This window comes from Lissotriton vulgaris, chromosome 6, assembly GCF_964263255.1.
Source record: "Lissotriton vulgaris chromosome 6, aLisVul1.2, whole genome shotgun sequence".
Lineage (NCBI taxonomy): Eukaryota > Metazoa > Chordata > Amphibia > Caudata > Salamandridae > Lissotriton > Lissotriton vulgaris.
Genome location: NC_141694.1, coordinates 1,872,997,521 through 1,873,016,005, shown reverse-complemented (window position 1 = coordinate 1,873,016,005; position 18,485 = coordinate 1,872,997,521). Strand labels below are relative to the sequence as shown.

At 52.1% G+C, this 18,485-nt stretch overlaps 1 protein-coding gene across 5 annotated transcripts in view; it reads left to right on the top strand.

The window, feature by feature from the left end:
• LOC147709713 (ribonuclease inhibitor-like) overlaps positions 1 to 18,485 on the top strand; it is a 135,459-nt gene that overhangs the window by 428 nt on the left and 116,546 nt on the right. The window lies entirely within an intron of this gene.

Sequence of the window (18,485 nt, the reverse complement as noted above, 5' to 3'; positions counted from 1 at the left end):
GCTGGAGCAGAGGTGTGCCTGCACCTGGGCTGGAGAAGAGATGTGTGCCTGCTCCTGGGCTGGAGCAGAGGTGTGCCTGCACCTGGGCTGGAGAAGAGATGTGTGCCTGCTCCTGGGCTGGAGCAGAGGTGTGCCTGCTCCTGGGCTGGAGCAGAGATGTAGGCCTGCTCCTGGGCTGGAGCAGAGAGGTGTGCCTGCTCCTGGGCTGGAGCAGAGGTGTGCCTGCACCTGGGCTGGAGCAGAGGTGTGCCTGCACCTGGGCTGGAGCAGAGAGGTGTGCCTGCTCCTGGGCTGGAGCAGAGGTGTGCCTGCACCTGGGCTGGAGAAGAGATGTGTGCCTGCTCCTGGGCTGGAGCAGAGGTGTGCCTGCACCTGGGCTGGAGAAGAGATGTGTGCCTGCTCCTGGGCTGGAGCAGAGAGGTGTGCCTGCTCCTGGGCTGGAGCAGAGGTGTGCCTGCTCCTGGGCTGGAGCAGAGAGGTGTGGCTGGAGCAGTGCGGTGTGCCTGCTCCTGGAGCAGAGAGGTGTGCCTGCTCCTGGGCTGGAGCAGAGAGGTGTGCCTGCTCCTGGGCTGGAGCAGAGAGGTGTGCCTGCTCCTGGGCTGGAGCAGAGAGGTGTGCCTGCTCCTGGGCTGGAGCAGAGGTGTGCCTGCACCTGGGCTGGAGCAGAGAGGTGTGCCTGCTCCTGGGCTGGAGCAGAGGTGTGCCTGCACCTGGGCTGGAGAAGAGATGTGTGCCTGCTCCTGGGCTGGAGCAGAGGTGTGCCTGCACCTGGGCTGGAGAAGAGATGTGTGCCTGCTCCTGGGCTGGAGCAGAGAGGTGTGCCTGCTCCTGGGCTGGAGCAGAGGTGTGCCTGCTCCTGGGCTGGAGCAGAGAGGTGTGGCTGGAGCAGTGCGGTGTGCCTGCTCCTGGAGCAGAGAGGTGTGCCTGCTCCTGGGCTGGAGCAGAGAGGTGTGCCTGCTCCTGGGCTGGAGCAGAGAGGTGTGCCTGCTCCTGGGCTGGAGCAGAGAGGTGTGCCTGCACCTGGGCTGGAGCAGAGGTGTGCCTGCACCTCGCTGGGCTGGAGCAGAGAGGTGTGCCTGCACCTCGGAGGGCTGGAGCAGAGAGGTGTGCCTGCTCCTGGACTGGAGCAGAGGTGTGCCTGCACCTGGGCTGGAGCAGAGAGGTGTGCCTGCACCTGGGCTGGAGCAGAGAGGTGTGCCTGCACCTGGGCTGGAGCAGAGGTGTGCCTGCACCTGGGCTGGAGCAGAGAGTTGTGCCTGCTCCTGAGCTGGAGCAGAGATGTGTGCCTGCACCTGGGCTGGAGCAGAGAGGTGTGCCTGCTCCTGGGCTGGAGCAGTGCCTGCACCTGGGCTGGAGCAGAGAGGTGTGCCTGCTCCTGGGCTGGAGCAGAGAGGTGTGCCTGCTCCTGGGCTGGAGCAGAGAGGTGTGCCTGCTCCTGGGCTGGAGCAGAGAGGTGTGCCTGCTCCTGGGCTGGAGCAGAGAGGTGTGCCTGCACCTGGGCTGGAGCAGAGGTGTGCCTGCTCCTGGGCTGGAGCAGAGGTGTGCCTGCTCCTGGGCTGGAGCAGAGGTGTGCCTGCACCTCGCTGGGCTGGAGCAGAGGTGTGCCTGCACCTCGCTGGGCTGGAGCAGAGGTGTGCCTGCTCCTGGGCTGGAGCAGAGAGGTGTGCCTGCTCCTGGGCTGGAGCAGAGAGGTGTGCCTGCTCCTGGGCTGGAGCAGAGAGGTGTGCCTGCTCCTGGGCTGGAGCAGAGAGGTGTGCCTGCTCCTGGGCTGGAGCAGAGAGGTGTGCCTGCTCCTGGGCTGGAGCAGAGAGGTGTGCCTGCTCCTGGGCTGGAGCAGAGAGGTGTGCCTGCTCCTGGGCTGGAGCAGAGGTGTGCCTGCACCTGGGCTGGAGCAAAGAGGTGTGCCTGCTCCTGGGTTGGAGCAGAGAGGTGTGCCTGCTCCTGGGCTGGAGCAGAGGTGTGCCTGCTTCTGGGCTGGAGCAGAGAGGTGTGCCTGCTCCTGGGCTGGAGCAGAGAGGTGTGCCTGCTCCTGGGCTGGAGCAGAGAGGTGTGCCTGCTCCTGGGCTGGAGCAGAGAGGTGTGCCTGCTCCTGGGCTGGAGCAGAGAGGTGTGCCCGCACCTGGACTGGAGCAGAGGTGTGCCTGCACCTGGGCTGGAGCAGAGAGGTGTGCCTGCTCCTGGGCTGGAGCAGAGATGTGTGCCTGCTCCTGGGCTGGAGCAGAGATGTGTGCCTGCTCCTGGGCTGGAGCAGAGTGGTGTGCCTGCTCCTGGGCTGGAGCAGAGAGGTGTGCCTGCTCCTGGGCTGGAGCAGAGAGGTGTGCCTGCTCCTGGGCTGGAGCAGAGAGGTGTGCCTGCTCCTGGGCTGGAGCAGAGAGGTGTGCCTGTGTAGAAAAAGGTAGGGCTAGGACCTTTCTCAAGATTTGCCCGGCGCTAACCGCCCTTGTACCATTCGAGTTTACCAAGCAATGAGGCAGGCGCCGAAGACCAGAAGGCAGGAAACAGAAGTTTATTCCGACGGAGCAGAACACATCAGATCAGACAACAAGGTATCATGTCGAGGTGCTCTAACAGCCTCTCGGAGGCCTGGCCTCTTATACACTGGTCTATGGCATGTGACCTTCTTTTAATACAATCAGATCTTTGTGAGGCAAGAGAAGACATCCCCGTAATCCTAGTGTCAATCCCACCCCCATATACCTTCACAATAGAGGTTCTCAACCTGCTGATAAGAGGAGGGGACCATCACGCAGCTGAGTGTTCCGTCGAGTCTTAGGATGTGTGCGCCTGATCATATCACAGGGGGTGGGGAGGCCTGGATCAATAGAGGGCCCTTTGAAGGAGAGCGACCTCATACAATAAAGGGCAGTAAATGATATCTCCCGGCTTAGGCAATGGCCTCGGACCTGTGTGGACAGTCGGACACGGGGTGAGGGGCTATCAATGGAGTGGTATTCATGCCGCGTGGACAATCCAGCGCAGGAGGGAGGTTTGTCAACAGAGGGGCATTCATGGGAGGAGAGGAGGTGTTGGTCAGGCGCTAGCGTGACTCCCAAGGACAGGGTCATGCAGAAGGGTCCTGCTCGTAAGGAGGAGGAGGGAGGGGGAGCCAGGGTGCGCGGAGGATGCTTGCTGGGTCAGAGGGACGTGCTGGCGATCGATCGTGGACAGGGAGACCATGATACCTAAAATGGCTGCCATGCACGTAATACATAGGTGACCTAGAATAGCTGCCGTGCATGTAGTACATAGGTGACAAGCTGGCGCAGATGATGTTCAGATCGCAAATCAAAATTCCACAGTCCTCCCTTTTAACATATCTCGCCAACTTGTCAGTTTGAATTTATCCCCATAAGGCCACGTATTTCTACTTCATAGAGGGGACTCATGTGCTCGTTTCGGAAGTCCAAAGTCTTTGGGCACATACAGTTAGAAACAAGGCCGCACAAAGGTGGCAGACATTGGATACCTAAACAACACCCACATAAGATCACAACAGGTATCAACACAAAGGAAAACAACTTCCAACCCCAATTCTTCAAAGTGTCCTAAAACCAGTTCCCAAGCGACCATCCTTCTTGTTCTTGGTGAACCTCTGAGGAAAGTCTGTGGAGGTGTTCAATGGCTTTGTAGACTGAAGGCGAGTTGTCAGGCACGTATGTGCAGCAGCTGGATCCGATGATGCAGCATGCTCCTCCTCGGTCGGCTAGGACCACGTCTAGGACAAGCCTATTTTGGAGGGTCACGAGACGGACCGCCTGAAGTTCCGCAGTGTTGTTGGCGAGGATACCGGCAGTGATGTTGATCGTTGTTTCTACTGCCTGGGTCAGGTGCCGGATAGCACGGCTGTTTGCCATTGGGCCCCACAGAGGAACAAGTCCCTTTGCTGCATCTAGGAACTGTGCTCCGGTGGAGTCGGCTTGTCCAAGGTCGTCTGCACGCCTCTGCCGGTGATGGTTGGCAGGGGCTACATATGTGGGTGGGAGAACGAAGGCAATGTAACAGGTACCCTTCCAACCTCTCGGGAGCCAGGTGTAAGCTTTGGTGCCACACACAAAGTACATGTTTGGAGAAGCAACAAAGGAAGGGGGGTCAGCTGTGTCCAATGTTCTGGTGATTCGGCAGGCGCTGTGACCCACCGGTTGCGTTCCCTGGCCTTCTAGGCACACAAGGCCGGTGACATTAATAACAGACAGAGCCACAGTCAGTGTGGCGGTAGTTTGTTTTTGCAGATGAGAGAAGGTGGTTCTGGCTGGATTGTGGAGCACCTGTACTTCGACTCGTTCTTTGGCTGGAATGTCTTTGATGAAGGTGGCGCCTGCGAGCGCAGGGCACAAAGCAGCAGGAGTCTTTCCGGTTCTGTTCAGCCAGAACCCAGAGTAGAAGTGTGACACTGTCCGGCCAGAGGTGGCGTTATCCTTGTGGCTCTCTTGCATGAGGATCAGCCAGGCGAGGCAAGAGCCGTGAACTGAGAAGGGTGAAGGGATGAAGGGAATAGAGTGTCCGGTGGCATGCGGGAGCAACCCGCAGATCCAACAGTTCGTAGCATTGGCAGCAATGTTGTGTTGGTGCAACAGTTGCACAAAGGAATTGTTCCAGAATTCCCTGCGCCTTTCTCGGAGCTGAGGCGACAGAGAGATTAGGTGATGCTCTTTCAGGGGGGTCGGCTGCACAGTAGGTAGCAATGCCTCATGAGCCGGTGTGCTTTCCTCCAGAATCCAGAAGGAGGTCATGAGGAGGAGGCAGAAGAGGAAGACAATGAAGAGTGCGATTGTCTTTGATTTGTGCAAGTTGTCAGTCTTTGGATTTCTATACTGGGTATTTCCTGTTGCTTCCATCATCTTCTTATCTGGCGCTTCCATCATCTTCTTATCTGGCGCTTCCATCACCTTCAAGGGAGCTCGGTAGCGGGCAGAACCACAGACTTCGTTTAGCTTCTCTCCCGGCAACCTTTGATTGTGTTTAGGTCACCGTTCTGAGATTTAACTTAGTCCGTGGCCTACTTAGCCGAAACTCCCCCCTTTCGACGCAGGAAATACCCTTCTCTGGACGGCACAGTGGGATCGGAGAATTTTGCAAGTTCGAGTGCCCCAGTATCGGGATAACAGTCCAATATCGGTCGGTCTTTGCTCAGGAGCTCTTCTTGGGTGCTGACGTTTTCTGTCGTGGCCAGGTTTGCAGAGACTTTTCGGCAATGATGCGCGTGCAGCCAGTGCCTCTTCCCCTCCACTCGGAGTGCCGTTCGGGTGGTGATCAGCACTTGCCAGGGGCCCGTCCACCGAGGTTCCAGACTCTTGGTTCGCTGGAAATTTCGTATCAGCACGAAATCTCCCGGTTGGATGTCATGGCCGGGGCCCCTGGAGGCATCGGGGATAGCCTGCTGCACCTGTTGATGGATGACAGACAACGTTTTAGTTAACTTGCACAAATAATCAGATAGTAGGACGTCCGGGACGTCATGAATGGAGGTCGGTTTGGGAGCAGTCCAGAGATTCATCGGACGCCCAAACACGACCTCGTAGGGGGTCAAATGGTGCTTGGTGGGAGTGGAGCGCATCGATAACAAGGCCAGTGGGAGGGCATCTGGCCAGTTAAGTCCAGTGGTGGCCACTATTTTTGCCAGTTTCAGCTTCAGGGTGGCATTATGGCGTTCCACTAGACCAGCGGATTGGGGGTGGAAGACCGCATGAAATCGTTGCTTCACCCCCAACCCTTTTAGGATTAATTGGATAACCTCAGCTATGAAATGGGGGCCATTGTCGCTCCATAAAATCCGACAAAGGCCATAGCGAGGGAAGAATTCCTTCAGTAGTACTTTGGCAGTAGTCATGGCAGTGTTGTCACGGGTTGGATAGGCTTCCACCCATTTGCTGAAGGCACACACAATGACTAGTACATACTTCAGGTTTTGGCATCTCTCTAGTTGGATGTAATCCATCTGAAGGACCTCAAAGGGGTGATTGGGGGTCCCGAACCCTCCCCGGGGTACTACAGTCCCTTTCCCGGGGTTGTGTTGCAGACAGATGAGGCACTGCTGAACTAGGCGTCTGGCTGAGTCGGGGATTTTGTCGTTATGCCAGACTTTGGAAATGAGTTCGATCATGGGTGCAGATCCTATGTGTGCGGGGGAGTGAGCCATTGTCAGTGTGGGAATCAGATATGAGTCGGGCAGCAACCATTTGTTTGCATCTTTTGTTCGCCAGCAACCCTCTTCGTCCTTCAAACCCACCCTTGCCCATTTAGTCAATTCATGAGGGGTGCTGGCCGACTGTATGTCTCTGATCATTTCCCTTGTGTCACTCCATTTTTCTGCTTGCGACCTAGTCACATATATGCGTGTCACTGTCCTATTTTCAGCTGTGGTTCGTGCAGTGATGTCGGCTAATGCATTCCCTTGTCCGACTAAGTCTGTCACTCTTTTGTGTGCCTGACATTTGATCACCGCTAATCGTTTGGGGAGGAGAACTGCCTCAATCAGAGCGGACACTAAATCTCCGTGGAGGATTGGGGTACCGTGGGACGTCAGGAATCCCCTCTCCCTCCACAGGAGCCCAAAATGGTGGACCACTCCGAAGGCATACTGGCTGTCCGTATATACGTTTGCGGTGGTCCCTGCGGCTATGATGCATGCTCGGGTGAGGGCTATCAGCTCTGCTGCCTGGGCAGATCGTTGTGTGATGCAGGCTGTCTCAACTACTGTTTGGGCTGTCGTTACTGCATAGGCAGCTGAAGTGGTGCCATCTGGGAGTTTGATGCATGAGCCGTCTACCCATAGCTCTCCATCGGAGTCAGGAAAAGCAGTGTCTCGGAGGTCAACCCTACTCCTAGTCTGTTCGTCTGTGAGGGTCACACAATCGTGTATGGGAGGAACGTCGGGGTCGTTTTCAGGCAGGGGTAACAATGTGGCAGGATTCAAAGTCGTGCATCTCTTAAGTGTGATGTGGGGCGCAAGCAGAGTCAACTCGTACCCTGTCAGTCGTGCGCTAGTCAGGTGTTGGGTCTTTGTTTGGTTCAAAAGGGTGTCTACTGCATGGGGCACTAATACAGTGAGGGAGTTGGAAAGTACAATTCCCTCGCTCTGACGGATGGAGACAGCAGCGGCAGCTACCGCTCGGAGGCAGGCAGGTAAGGCTCTGGCTACAGGATCAAGAGTGGCGGAGAAGTAGGCACAAGGGCGCTGCTTAGGGCCAATTGATTGAGTCAGGACAGACAATGCGCATCCCTCCCTTTCGTGGGTGAAGAGGGAGAAGGGTTTGGAGTAATCCGGCGTTCCGAGGACGGGTGCTGAGCAGAGTGCATCCCGTAATTCCTTAAAGGAGGCTTGACACTCAGTGGTCCAAGGAAGCGGGGAGGGGACATCTTTGGTCAGCAGGGCAAGTAATGGTTTCACAATGAGGCTGTAATTAGGCAACCACTGTCTGCAAAAAGAGGTTAGGCCAACCAAAGAGCGGACCTGCTTTTGCGTTTTTGGGATGGGGGTGTCTAGGATAGTTTGGATTCGGTCAGGGGTAAGTTTCCTCCCTTCCTTGGACAGAAGATGGCCTAGGTAAGTTACTTGTGGCTGGCAGAACTGTAGTTTCTTTTTGGAGACTTTATGTCCATTTTCTGCAAGGAAGTGTAGGAGTTGGACGGTGGCTGTCGTTGCAAGCGGGGTGGTGTCGGCCGCCAAAAGGATATCATCGACATATTGGATCAACACCACTCCCTCTGGTAGCTGGAAGGCATCCAGCTGTCTTTTGAGAGCCTGGCTGTAAATGCTGGGACTTTCAGTGTACCCCTGGGGAGCTCTACAAAATCGGTACGAGCGAGATTTTAAAGTGAAGCCGAAAAGATAACGGCTGTCTGGATGGATGGGGATAGAGAAAAATGCGTTTTTAAGGTCGACAACAGAGAAGGTGGTGGCAGTGGACGGGATGAGGGTCAGAATGGTGGTGATATCAGAGACCACAGGATATTGGGGTACAACCACTTTGTTAATCTCTCGTAAGTCGATGATGAAGCGGTACGCTTTCTCATCTCCTTCACCTTGTTTCTTAACAATAGGTAGGATTGGGCTGTTGCAGACGTTGCTAACCACTTCTTCAACCACTCCTGCATCTACCAGAGACTGAATGATCGCTACCAGTGCCTTCTCACCCTCTGGGGATATCCGATATTGCGGGAGTTTCGGGAGCATAGCGTCCTGTCGTACAGTTATGTGAATAGGGTCAATCATCATTCGCCCCACATCAGAGTCATTTTTGGCCCACAAGTACGGAGGCAGGGTGTCAAGCAGGGACAGGTCAGCGTTAGTTATGCAGCACATGTGTCGTGGGGGACGGGATCTGGGCATGTCTGGGTTGTCGTACAGAATGACTCGTATTCCATCTGGGGAACACCTAATGGTAGCTCGAAAATGTTTCAGTAAGTCAATGCCCATAATGGCGTCAGGGGAGTTGGAGGAGAGTAGAAATGTCGCGTCAGCAGTGTTGCTTTCTAGGTCAAAGGTAATAGGTACGGACAGGGGGTTAGTGGAGGGCGTCCCATCGAAACCTATCGACGTTATGTGTGAGCCAGACAAGGGTGCCCTTGGAATCAGTCGTTTTGATAACACACTACGTGTCGCCCCAGTGTCTACCAAGAATGGAGACTCTGTACCCAAGACCTTAGCGGTGACATAAGGACCTTGCTGGTCAACACAGAGCTCGACTGGATCCCTCCCTTGCCCCTGGCAGTCCTATGCAAAATCGGGGGCATTTTCACCTTCGGATAGCTGATATTGATTCTGTCGGGGACGGTCAAATGTATTCAGTCTTCCTGATCTGTCATTGTTAGTGTCGTTGGAGTTCCCTCGTCCCTGTACTCTATTCCTCGGACCACCTGCCACATCCCTGGAATCCCTATTTCTATTCATCTCTAGCAAAACCGGACACTGGGTTTTCCAATGGCCGAACCCTTTGCAGAAGGCGCATTGGTCATTGCTAATATCTCTCCGTCCAGTGTGAGATGTCGGGGTGTGATCCTTAGGAGGTAGATCTCTGGGGGCGTTTGATTGGTAGTTCCCCCTTTGATGTTCCCGTCCTAGCGCTATACCCTGTATCTGGGCTATCATTACCCTTTCCTTCAAATCTTTCTTCTTTTTCTCGGACGCCCTATCATTCTCATTCTTTTGGTGCTCGTAATACTGAGCCATCTGAAGGATAGCTGCGGGTTTGGAGGCCCCCCAACTACTCTCACTTGTCTGTAGTTTTTGGGAGACTTCTTGAGTTAGTCCTTTTACATAATTTTGCACAAACAGGTGCTGTCCGGTTGCGGTGGTCATGTCCTGGCCACTGTAGTCGGAGAACACTGTCTCAAATCGGGAGAAGTATTCTGACACATCTTCCTGGGGTTTCTGTCGACAGGCCGTGACTATCGACCAGTCTACTTTTCTTTCCGGGACCAGTGTTTTTAATTTCTGAACTATTTTATCTGGGAGTTCCAGTATTTCCTTCACTGGTTTACTCCCTGGCTCTCGCTGTCTGTCTAGTTTACCGAGTTGGTCCCAGGTATGTCCAAACAGATCCGTGTGGTCAGCCTTCCGGATTTGCTTCCACACGTCAGCTGGCAGACATAGCCCAAAGAACAAGTCAATATCTGCTATAGTCATTATTGTCGAACCCAAGGCTGTACCCAATTCGGTATAAAATGCTGTCGGGTTCTTTCTTAAGTCGGGCAGGGTTTGCTTGAAGGTTAGGATATCTTGTCGGTCCCATGGTTGGTAAACCCAATTGTACACAACCCTTCCTTTTGCATTTTCATTATTAATATCATCGCTCGTTCCCTGGCCCCGTGGCGGGATCCAGTAAGGAGCCGCTTCTCTAATAGGCATCATAGTATTGGCTACTTCTGCCGAGGTTGTTTCAGGGACCGTAACCTTGGCTTCTGGTTTCTGTTCTGTGAGGTGGCGGAAGACCTCAAGCATTTGCATGAAGAGCTCCGTCGCCTCACGTTCAGTCCCATCTCCAACATCAATTTTCCTATACAGCGTTGTTAATTTAGCGGGACCCTTGCTCTGATACCTATCTTCATACGCGTTCAGGGTGTGGTAGCTGAATCGCAAAATAAAATGCCGTCTGTGGCTTTCGGCATGTGAATTATATATGTTCATTGTGTACTCTTCCCTCTCCCTTCGTTCTACCAAGGTCTTTGCTATTTTGTCGATCCCGTCCCGCTCATCTTTGCTTAATCTATTTAATCTGGCCGATGATTGTTTGCTAGACTCGGGGTCGTCTGATGAGGTTGTTAATGTGGCTGGTGCAAAGGCCGTGAGGGCTGGTGCACTAGCGCTGAGATCGCTTTCGCTCACACTCGGAGCGTGGAAGCTTTGTCGGCAGGGGGCATATGGAGGGGGCATGTAGATGGTTGGGGGACCTAGTAGTAGCTCGTCGTTCGCTCGTTGTTTGGAGGGCAATTCAGGGTAGAGCGCAGAGGGGGTCCTAACAGGACATTGGCCTGTCGACCCTGATTCTTGGTTTTGCATAGTTTCCTTTCTTTCTTTTATTTCTTCTTCTAGTTGCTTTGCGGCTAGGTGGGCTGCCTTTCGTAATTCTTTCCCTATTTTTGCTTCTTCTCTTTTCTTTCGTTGTTCCGTTTCTTTGCGCCACATGCCGATACTGTCGAGCATAGTGGGCGTGGTCTTATTCTTCTGGAGCGCTATTTCTAATGTTTTTATTTTATTTTCGTCAAAGGAACCTATCAGTGGCCACTGACTTTCAAGGTTCTTTTTCGTATATTTATGCCATAGTTTAGTGTAAGCTATAGCGACTAGTCCATACTTAGTGAACATGTCCTTATTAGGGGTGCCCTCCAGTGGAGCTGGATGGTTCATCTCTAATAAGCGGTCCGGGCTAAACAGGCTACCAACCAGTGGGGAGAAGACAGGCATGACGGATTACAACGGGGACAAAAGTCTGCACTACCTATCTTATCACGGCGGAAAAAGACTAGACAGAATATTTCTATTCTACGTTGTTTGGAGGCCGTGAATACCTCAAAAGAACCAATACCGAATAATCGGCCAATCAAACAATCCAGTGGGGAGAATAAGTGGGCACGAAAAATTATCGTTACCCACTCTTTCTCTACCTGCAAAGAGAGGCCTTGTTCTTCCCTGTTTGCAGACAAAGAATCTCCAGACAATAATCCACGAACGATAGTTCGGGAAACAGTGGGGGAGGAAGATAGGTACGACGGATTTCAATGGGGACAAAAGTCTGCGTTACCTATCCTTCACTGCTTGCAAAGAGAGAGCCTGTTTGTTTTTCCCCGTTTGCAGACAGTGAATCTCCAGAGGGTTTCAACAAAGCGTAATACTAGTATTATCCAAACAAAAACAATTTCCTCAATTCGTCGTGTTTACACGACCTTACCCGGACCGCATGGACGGTTTCCTGTCCTCTGGATCCAGCGCCCGATCGTCCTCTCTCCTTCGTGTTGTTCGCGGCACTCCTGATGGTTCCCAGTCAGGACCGTAGATCACTCGAGAGAGGTCTGTTCAGAACTAGTGAAGGTCGGATGATCGGCTGTCAGACGAGGGTCTATCGGACACGAGCTCTTCCCGATCGTTGCAGTCGTTCACTCTGTCATCGGGACCTCTCCCACTGGATCCACGTGTCGCTGATGGGCCCCACGTTGGGCGCCAATTTGTAGAAAAAGGTAGGGCTAGGACCTTTCTCAAGATTTGCCCGGCGCTAACCGCCCTTGTACCATTCGAGTTTACCAAGCAATGAGGCAGGCGCCGAAGACCAGAAGGCAGGAAACAGAAGTTTATTCCGACGGAGCAGAACACATCAGATCAGACAACAAGGTATCATGTCGAGGTGCTCTAACAGCCTCTCGGAGGCCTGGCCTCTTATACACTGGTCTATGGCATGTGACCTTCTTTTAATACAATCAGATCTTTGTGAGGCAAGAGAAGACATCCCCGTAATCCTAGTGTCAATCCCACCCCCATATACCTTCACAATAGAGGTTCTCAACCTGCTGATAAGAGGAGGGGACCATCACGCAGCTGAGTGTTCCGTCGAGTCTTAGGATGTGTGCGCCTGATCATATCACAGGGGGTGGGGAGGCCTGGATCAATAGAGGGCCCTTTGAAGGAGAGCGACCTCATACAATAAAGGGCAGTAAATGATATCTCCCGGCTTAGGCAATGGCCTCGGACCTGTGTGGACAGTCGGACACGGGGTGAGGGGCTATCAATGGAGTGGTATTCATGCCGCGTGGACAATCCAGCGCAGGAGGGAGGTTTGTCAACAGAGGGGCATTCATGGGAGGAGAGGAGGTGTTGGTCAGGCGCTAGCGTGACTCCCAAGGACAGGGTCATGCAGAAGGGTCCTGCTCGTAAGGAGGAGGAGGGAGGGGGAGCCAGGGTGCGCGGAGGATGCTTGCTGGGTCAGAGGGACGTGCTGGCGATCGATCGTGGACAGGGAGACCATGATACCTAAAATGGCTGCCATGCACGTAATACATAGGTGACCTAGAATAGCTGCCGTGCATGTAGTACATAGGTGACAAGCTGGCGCAGATGATGTTCAGATCGCAAATCAAAATTCCACACCTGCACCTCGCTGGGCTGGAGCAAAGAGGTGTGCCTGCACCTCGCTGGGCTGGAGCAGAGATGTGTGCCTGCTCCTGGGCTGGAGCAGAGATGTGTGCCTGCACCTGGGCTGGAGCAGAGAGCTGTGCCTGCTCTTGGGCTGGAGCAGAGGTGTGCCTGCTCCTGGGCTGGAGCAGAGAGGTATGCCTGCTCCTGGGCTGGAGCCGAGAGGTGTGCCTGCTCCTGGGTTGGAGCAGAGAGGTGTGCCTGCTCCTGGGCTGGAGCAGAGGTGTGCCTGCTCCTGGGCTGGAGCAGAGAGGTGTGCCTGCTCCTGGGCTGGAGCAGAGAGGTGTGCCTGCTCCTGGGCTGGAGCAGAGGTGTGCCTGCTCCTGGGCTGGAGCAGAGAGGGGTGCCTGCTCCTGGGGTGGAGTAGAGAGGTGTGTCTGCCCCTGGGCTGGAGCAGAGAGGTGTGCCTGCACCTCGGAGGGCGGGAGCAGAGGTGTGCCTGCACCTCGGAGGGCGGGAGCAGAGGTGTGCCTGCACCTTGGAGGCTTGGCAGGGTGGGACCCTGGGCTCGCATTGCTGTGCTGAAAGAGTTTCTTCTGTAATGGTGGGCGAAGTTATGGGGCGGTAAATCAGGAAGGGATGCCTGCAAATGATCTACAATTAATGCCTTTGTAACTGAAAGTTTGTTAAGGTGGTCATTTGCAGTGCTGTCTTTTGTGTAATGACCTAAACGTGCCCATCAAATCTGTAAGTAAAATGAAATATAAGAATGCCATTACTGGAAAAGTTTTGTACATGTGCTGCATTTCTAATTAGCATAAACATCCCAGCACCCAATGTGGCTTCTAAGCGCGTGTGGCCTCATCCTAGTTCCATCAGCCCCTCTCCACCTTCCTGGACCATACTCTCCGCGTCTGCATTGTCCGTTGACCGCTCCTGTTGAACGTCACCAGCACTTTTCACCCCTCGATGCAAACATTATTCTCCTTCCACAGTACATACATGCCAATAGACCCAATCCAAGCTGAAAGCTCCCAGTTTTTAAGCAAAATGGCTTTATTTCATCTGCATCCCACCGAAAAATGTCTCTGATGCAATATAAGGCTATGGGGAAAATACTTTTGTTATGTGATTTTATGTTGTGTTGATTTGTATAGCACACTCACCTGTGAGGGGATCCAGGTGCTTGAGCAGGTGTATAGGTTAGTGGCCCACACAGAGTTATTGGAAGAGCCAGGTCATCAGCTGCTTGCAAGACTCAAGATGTGCGGAGGAGGCTCTGATAAGGTAAAGGAGGCAGTTCCATGTTTCTGAAGCGATGTATGAGAACACGCAGCCTCTTCAAGTTTTGTGAATGGGGGGATGTGTGAGAGTGAGGCTGAGCGTAGGTATCTGGCAGGCTGGTGAAGGTGTATGCAATTGTTAAAGTATGCTGGACCAGTGTTGTGCAAGGTTTTGTATGTGTGCGTGAGAAGTTTGAATTGGCTGTGTTTGTGACTGGGGAGCCAGTGGAGCTCTCTGCGGTGGGATGAGAGGTGGGTGCGGTGTGGGAGATATAGCACGAGTCTTGCAGCAGCGTTCTAGATGGTCTGCAGTCTTTCTAAGAGCTGCTTGGGGATTCTGACATAGAGTGTGTTGCCATAGTCGAACCTGCTTTTGACAAGTGCTGTCTTGATGGTACGTCTTGTGTTCTGTGGCAGCAACTTGAAGATTTTGGGTAGCATACATAGTGTGTGGAAGTAGGCAGTGCTCACTGTGTGTATTTGTGATGTCATGTTCCAGGATGATTCCTATATTCTTGGATTGGCCATTGGGTGTTCATGTTGGTCCTAGCTCATTCAGCCAGAAGGAGGCAGGGGGGGATTTGTTTCTGAAGACCAGAACTTCCATCTTGTCGGAGTTGAGCTAGAAGCATTTGTTACTCATTCTGCTTCATTGGTCCTGCTGTGAAGCTGGCTATTGTGGTGGTTGTCTTGTTGGATAGGGTGAAGATGTGTTGTGTGTAGTTGGTGTAGGAGAGGAAGTCTACTGATGACGGTTAATAAACCAGCAGCACGTGTCTAGAGATCAGCACTATCTGCGCCAACCTTGGCGAAATACTGGAAAATATCGGAGCGAGCTACAAGAGACTGCATTTCCCAGAATGCCAGGGGCGAACCTTACCTGAGAGGTCAGCGGTGTGCTCCCACATCCTATTGTCTATTTAAAGTACTCCCGTAAATTATTGAGCTGACGAGCTCGTGGATGAAGCACCTGCGCGCCAGTGAGAGGTACCAGACCTGATATAATGTTTGGCAGCCTACTCAGCAAACCCCAAAATACAAGACTGTATTCTCTACTGATGACGGTTAATAAACCAGAAACACATGTCTAGAGATCAGCACTATCTGCTCCAACCTTGGCGAAATACTCAAAAATATCGGGGCGAGCTACAAAAGACTGTATTTCCCAGAATGCCAGGGGCGAACATTGCCTGAGAGGTCAGCTGTGTGCTGCCACATCCTGTTGTCTATTTAAAGTACTACTGTGAGTCATTGAGCTGACGAGCTCGTGGATGAAGCACCTGCGTGCCAGTGAAAGGTACAAGACCTGATATAATGTTTGGCAGCCTACTCAGGAAACCCCAAAATACAAGACTGTACGCTCTACTGATGACGGTTAATAAACCAGAAACACGTGTCTAGAGATCAGCACTATCTGCGCCAACCTTGGCGAAATACTAAAAAATATCGGGGCGAGCTACAAGAGACTGCATTTCCCAGAATGCCAGGGGCAAACCTTGCCTGAGAGGTCAGCGGTGTGCTTCCACATCCTGTTGTCCCTTCAGATGATGTTGGCAAGATGCGTCATATAGACATTGAACAATGTAGCTGTGTGATGATCCCTGGGGAACTCCACAAATCAGGTTCTTGGTCTCTGATGTAAGAGATGGCAGTCTGATTCTATGGGTTCTTCCAGTGAGGAAGGAGCACGTCCAGTTGAGTGCGGATCCTTGGATGCCTCCCTCGGAGAGTCTTATGATGAGTGTGATGTGGAAGAAAGTGATGAATGCTGCAGAGAGGTCGAGCACTCTTTCTCACCTTCCTATCAAAATGAGAAACTGAAAATCTCTAGAGCAAATACGATTTCCAGAAATGTCCTGCTCCTGGAACCCCCACCTTCAGTTGAGAACAATACACAAACCAGTCTTTCCTTGGTAGCGCCATTAGAATCTGGAACTCTCTGTCTCCCTCACTCCATCATACCCCCTGCCATGTAACCACCAAAAAGGACCTCAAGCTCCTCCTATTTGACAGTCATTTTGGTTAATTCACAATTGACCAGACTTGAGTACTTTCTCTACTGTACCCTGATCCGCCCTCATTCAACTGTGTATGTCCTCTGCCCAATTGTTGTAACTGTCTCTTGTGATAACTCCTGTACACATCCACTGATGTAAACATCCGAGTTTAATGACTATTAAAGTAACCCGCAGTAACCCAGTATTCTGTGTGTTGTAAAGTGCTCTCATGCCTTCAGGCCATGTCCATGCTATATAAAACTGCAATCATAAATAAATAATATTCAACTTACCCACGTGTGTTTCATCCTGGAGTTGTCTAGTGTCGGTACCAATAGGATTGGGACCTTCCCTTCCAAATAAGGGAACTTTAAAAGACATTCTACCCTTGACCGAAGAGGTGGCTCTGAAAGGTAACTCCTTGCAGCTGCCACCTTATTCTGCTGCTACAGGCCAAAGTTTCAAATCCTGGCATGGCCGACTCCGTCTTTCATCCTGCTGATGTCATCAAATTAAATATCACTGAACTGCATATAAATAACACTAGTTGTTTAAGGCACTGTGACATAGTATACCTGTGGTAGTCATATATGCAAGTTAATAATATTGTAATTTCTGCTAGCTGGTGTGTCCCCAGTTCATGCCAGGGACACTGACGGGGCTAGCACTCCTTGCAGTTGTGATGGTCTGTGCTCAGATAACGTTCTCACAGACACAAGCACTGGGAACCTTGCCCAGCAAGGCTGCTTTTTCACTTGCAAGAGGAACGCCCTCACCTGAAACCCAAACACAGCCCCTGTGAGAGGTGAGGGAGTTACTCCCGGCCAGGTCAGGTTCCCAGGCAGGTAAGGCTCCCAGGCAGGTAAGGTTCCCATGCAGGTAAGGATTGCTTGTAGGTAAGACTCTCAGGCAGACAAGGTCACCAGGCAGGTATCTTTCCCAGGCAGGTACGTTTCCCAGGCATGTAAGGCTCCCAGGCAGGAAAGGTTCCGATGCAGGTAAGGATTGCTTGCAGGTAAGACTCTCAGGCAGACAAGGTCCCCAGGCTGGTACGGCTCTCAGGCAGGTACGGCTCTCAGGCAGGTACGGTCCTCAGGCATGGTAGTTCTCACGTGGTAGTATGTGAGGTCTCATGTGGTAGTCGAGAAGGTCTCATGTGATGGAATAGAAGGTCTCATGTGGTAGTATGGAAGGTCTTGTGGTAGTATGGAAGGTCTCATGTGGTAGTATGGAAGGTCTTGTGGTAGTATGGAAGGTCTCATGTGGTAGTATGGAAGGTCTTGTGGTAGAATGGAAGGTCTCATGTGGTAGTATGGAAGATCTCAAGTGGTAGAATGGCAGTTCTTGTGGTAGAATGGCAGTTCTTGTGGTAGAATGGCAGTTCTTGTGGTAGAATGGCAGGGCTCGTGGTAGAATGGAAGGTCTCAAGTGGTAGAATGGAAGGTCTCAAGTGGTAGAATGGAAGGTCTTGTGGTAGTATGGAAGGCCTCAAGTGGTATAACGGAAGGTCTCATGGTAGTATGGAAGGTCTCATGGTAGTATGGAAGGTCTCAAGTGGTAGTATGGAAAGTCTCAAGTGGTAGAATGGAAGGCCTCGTGATAGTATGGAAGGTCTCAAGTGGTAGAATGGACGGTCTTGTGGTAGTATGGAAGGTCTCAACTGGTAGAATGGAAGGTCGTGTGGTAGTATGGAAGGTCTCAAATGGTAGAACGGAAGGTCTTGTGGTAGTTTGGAAGATCTTTTGTGGTAGTATGGAAGGTCTTGTGGTAGTATGGAAGGCCTCAATATCTGTCTGTCCTGCTACTGAGAACACTAAGCAATGTAGCACTAGTTGCACACAGGTTCGCCAAGGGGTACAAACAGGTACACAGGTTCTTCTAGCAGCAGATCTGGTAATGCTGACACAGTGGTGTAACAATGTGTAGCAGTGTCTAAGGTATGTGACCCCTTACTGGAGATAGTTGTTACATTTTGCGTAAAAAACATGATTCCTTCTCGACCGCTCGTAGCGGAGGCATTGTCTCTGGTACTGCAGATAACCAGGGTGTGATTGCCTCCTTGCAGATTGATGTTCCTTTCAATGTCCCACAAGTCATACAAGAAACAGAGAACACACATTATTACTAGTATATGTCCACACAACTATACTGGTGTTAGTTTTAAATATATCAATTAATCATAGGGGGAAGGATCACTTGTCCTGCACAACCAGGGTATGTAGGAGGTATGTGGGGTGTCTCAGGTAAAAAACCCTCATGCACGTGATGGGAAGATCGTGGTAGCGGTATATGTTGATTCTCCGCTCTTCATTCATGTGTGTGCATAATCATCGGGTCAGTATGGTTATGCAGCCTCCACCTGGAGGTTCTTACCCATGGCTAAAACAGTAGTGATCAAGTGATGTGGACAGTGCTCAAATTCGTTAAAATACCCGGACAGCCAGATGCTTCGCTTTATTGGGTCTGGATTCGGGTAGCCCGTCAAAGGGTATTGAAAATCGTGCGTTCGCGAATGTATTAGGGATTCTCACGCACTCAAAGTTAGTGATTAAAAATGGCTGACATGTTTCAGCCCAAATTGCCTAGATAGGCCTTCTGGGCTTTCTTCAGGACCGAGTGAAAGGTGAAAACGTGGATGTTTAT